Raw genomic sequence first — 4,455 nt, 5'->3', positions numbered from 1 at the left:
ATCCCTAACCCTGTACCTATCCCCCTACCTAACCATCCCTAACCCCGTACCTATCCTCCCCTACCTAACCCCATCCCTAACCCCGTACCTAACACCACCCCTAACCCCGTACCTAACACCATCCCTAACCCCGTACATAACACCATCCCTAACCCCGTACCTAACACCATCCCTAACCCCGTACCTAACACCCTCCCTAACCCCGTACCTAACACCATCCCTAACCCCGTACCTATCCCCCTACCTAACCCCATCCCTAACCCCGTACCTAACACCACCCCTAACCCCGTACCTAACACCATCCCTAACCCCGTACCTAACACCACCCCTAACCCCGTACCTATCCCCCTACCTAACCCCATCCCTAACCCCGTACCTAACACCATCCCTAACCCTGTAACTAACACCATCCCTAACCCCGTACCTATCCCCCATACCTAACACCATCCCTAACCCCGTACCTAACACCATCCCTAACCCCGTACCTAACACCATCCCTAACCCCGTACCTATCCCCCTACCTAACACCATCCCTAACCCCGTACCTAACACCATCCCTAACCCTGTACCTATCCCCCTACCTAACCATCCCTAACCCCGTACCTATCCTCCCCTACCTAACCCCATCCCTAACCCCGTACCTAACACCACCCCTAACCCCGTACCTAACACCATCCCTAACCCCGTACATAACACCATCCCTAACCCCGTACCTAACACCATCCCTAACCCCGTACCTAACACCATCCCTAACCCTGTACCTAACACCATCCCTAACCCCGTACCTAACACCACCCCTAACACCATCCCTAACCCCCTACCTAACACCATCACTAACCCCGTACCTAACACCATCCCTAACCCCATACCTATCCCCCTACCTAACACCATCCCTAACCCTGTACCTAACACCATCCCTAACCCCGTACCTAACACCATCCCTAACCCCGTACCTAACACCACACCTAACCCCGTACATAACACCATCCCTAACCCCGTACCTATCCCCCTACCTAACACCACCCCTAACCCCGTACCTAACACCATCCCTAACCCCGTACCTAACACCATCCCTAACCCCTACCTAACACCATCCCTAACCCCTACCTAACATAATCCCTAACCCCGTACCTAACACCACCCCTAACCCCGTACCTAACACCATCCCTAACCCCGTACCTAACACCAGCCCTAACCCCGTACATAACACCATCCCTAACCCCGTACCTATCCCCCCTACCTAACACCACCCCTAACCCCGTACCTAACACCATCCCTAACCCCGTACCTAACACCATCCCTAACCCCCTACCTAACACCATCCCTAACCCCCTACCTAACACCATCCCTAACCCCGTACCTAACACCACCCCTAACCCCGTACCTAACACCATCCCTAACCCCGTACCTAACACCAGCCCTAACCCCGTACCTAACACCATCCCTAACCCCGTACCTATCCCCCCTACCTAACACCATCCCTAACCCCGTACCTAACACCATCCCTAACCCCGTACCTAACACCATCCCTAACCCCGTACCTATCCCCCTACCTAACACCATCCCTAACCCTGTACCTAACACCACCCCTAACCCCGTACCTAACACCATCCCTAACCCCGTACCTAACACCATCCCTAACCCCTTACCTAACACCATCCCTAACCCTGTACCTAACACCATCCCTAACCCCGTACCTTACCCCCCCTACCTAACACCATTCCTTACCCCCTACCTAACACCATCCCTAACCCCATACCTTACACCATCCCTAACCCCGTACCTAACACCATCCCTAACCCCGTACCTATCTCCCATACCTAACACCATCCCTAACCCCGTACCTAACACCACCCCTAACCCCGTACCTATCCCCCTACCTAACCCCATCCCTAACCCCGTACCTAACACCATCCCTAACCCTGTAACTAACACCATCCCTAACCCCGTACCTATCCCCCGTACCTAACACCATCCCTAACCCCGTACCTATCCCCCATACCTAACACCATCCCTAACCCCGTACCTAACACCATCCCTAACCCCGTACCTAACACCATCCCTAACCCCGTACCTATCCCCCCTACCTAACACCATCCCTAACCCCGTACCTAACACCATCCCTAACCCCGTACCTATCCTCCCCTACCTAACCCCATCCCTAACCCCGTACCTAACACCACCCCTAACCCCGTACCTAACACCATCCCTAACCCCGTACATAACACCATCCCTAACCCCGTACCTAACACCATCCCTAACCCCGTACCTAACACCATCCCTAACCCCATACCTATCCCCCTACCTAACACCATCCCTAACCCTGTACCTAACACCATCCCTAACCCCGTACCTAACACCACCCCTAACCCCGTACCTAACACCATCCCTAACCCCGTACCTAACACCATCTCCAACCCCCTACCTAACACCACCCCTAACCCCGTACCTAACACCATCTCTAACCCCCTACCTAACACCACCCCTATCCCAGTACCTAACACCATCCCTAACCCCCTACCTAACACCATCCCTAACCCCGTACCTATCCCCCCCTACCTAACACCACCCCTAACCCCGTACCTAACACCATCCCTAACCCCGTACCTAACACCATCCCTAACCCCGTACCTATCCCCCCTACCTAACACCATCCCTAAACCCGTACCTAACACCATCCCTAACCCCGTACCTAACACCATCCCTATCCCCGTACCTAACACCATCCCTAACCCCTTACCTAACACCATCCCTGACCCTGTACCTAACACCATCCCTAACCCCGTACCTTACCCCCTACCTAACACCATCCCTTACCCCCTACCTAACACCATCCCTAACCCCATACCTAACACCTTCCCTAACCCCGTACCTAACACCATCCCTAACCCCGTACCTATCTCCCCTACCTTACACCATCCCTAACCCCGTACCTAACACCACCCCTAACCCCATACCTATCCCCCTACCTAACCCCATCCCTAACCCCGTACCTAACACCATCCCTAACCCTGTAACTAACACCATCCCTAACCCCGTACCTATCCCCCCTACCTAACACCATCCCTAACCCCGTACCTAACACCATCCCTAACCCTGTACCTAACACCATCCCTAACCCCGTACCTATCCCCCTACCTAACACCATCCCTAACCCCGTACCTAACACCATCCCTAACCCCGTACCTATCCTCCCCTACCTAACCCCATCCCTAACCCCGTACCTAACACCACCCCTAACCCCGTACCTAACACCATCCCTAACCCCGTACATAACACCATCCCTAACCCCGTACCTAACACCATCCCTAACCCCGTACCTAACACCATCCCTAACCCCATACCTATCCCCCCTACCTAACACCATCCCTAACCCTGTACCTAACACCATCCCTAACCCCGTACCTAACACCACCCCTAACCCCGTACCTAACACCATCCCTAACCCCGTACCTAACACCATCCCTAACCCCTACCTAACACCACCCCTAACCCCGTACCTAACACCATCCCTAACCCTGTACCTAACACCATCCCTAACCCCGTACCTAACACCATCCCTAACCCCGTACCTAACACCCTCCCTAACCCTGTACCTAACACCATCCCTAACCCAGTACCTAACACCATCCCTAACCCTGTACCTAACACCACCACCACCTAACTATATATACACTACTACACACTAGACTATATATATATACACACCATATACACACACCATACACACTATATACACAATCACTAGACTATATATATACACACTATATACACACTATATACAAACTACATACAAACTACATACACACACCATACACACTATATACACAATCACTAGACTATATATACACACACTATATACACACTATATACAAACTACATACAAACTACATACACACACCATACACACTATATACACAATCACTAGACTATATACACACACTATATACACACACTACATACACATTCACTAGGCTATGTACACACACTATATACACACTCACTAGACTATATATGCACACTATATACACACTACATACACACACCATACACACTAAATACACACTACATAGGCTATACATACACACTATTTACACACTACATACACACTATATGCACACTATATACACAATCACTAGACTATATATACACACTATATATACACTATATACACATTATATACACACTCATTAGACTATATATATACACTAAATACACACTGTATACACACTCACTAGACTATATATACACACTAAATACACACTATATACAAACTCAATAGACTATATATACACACTAAATACACACTATATACACACTCACTAGACTATATATACACACTATATACACACTCACTAGACTATATATACACACTATATACACACTATATACACACTATATACACTCTCACTAGACTATATATACACACTATATACACACTATATACACACTCAC

The 4,455-nt window shown here is 50.1% G+C and overlaps 1 long non-coding RNA gene across 1 annotated transcript; it reads right to left on the bottom strand.

The window, feature by feature from the left end:
• Positions 1 to 1,427: 1,427 nt before the first annotated feature.
• Positions 1,428 to 3,096, bottom strand: LOC127908532 (uncharacterized). Its single transcript, XR_008067580.1, has 3 exons — positions 3,042 to 3,096; positions 2,693 to 2,716; positions 1,428 to 1,517 (listed from the first exon to the last, which is right to left on the bottom strand). It is a non-coding gene; the product is annotated as an uncharacterized LOC127908532 (long non-coding RNA).
• Positions 3,097 to 4,455: the final 1,359 nt, after the last annotated feature.

The sequence above is a fragment of the Oncorhynchus keta genome, chromosome 17 (assembly GCF_023373465.1).
Source record: "Oncorhynchus keta strain PuntledgeMale-10-30-2019 chromosome 17, Oket_V2, whole genome shotgun sequence".
In the NCBI taxonomy this organism is placed as follows: Eukaryota; Metazoa; Chordata; class Actinopteri; order Salmoniformes; family Salmonidae; genus Oncorhynchus; species Oncorhynchus keta.
This window is presented reverse-complemented; position numbering and strand designations above follow the sequence as displayed.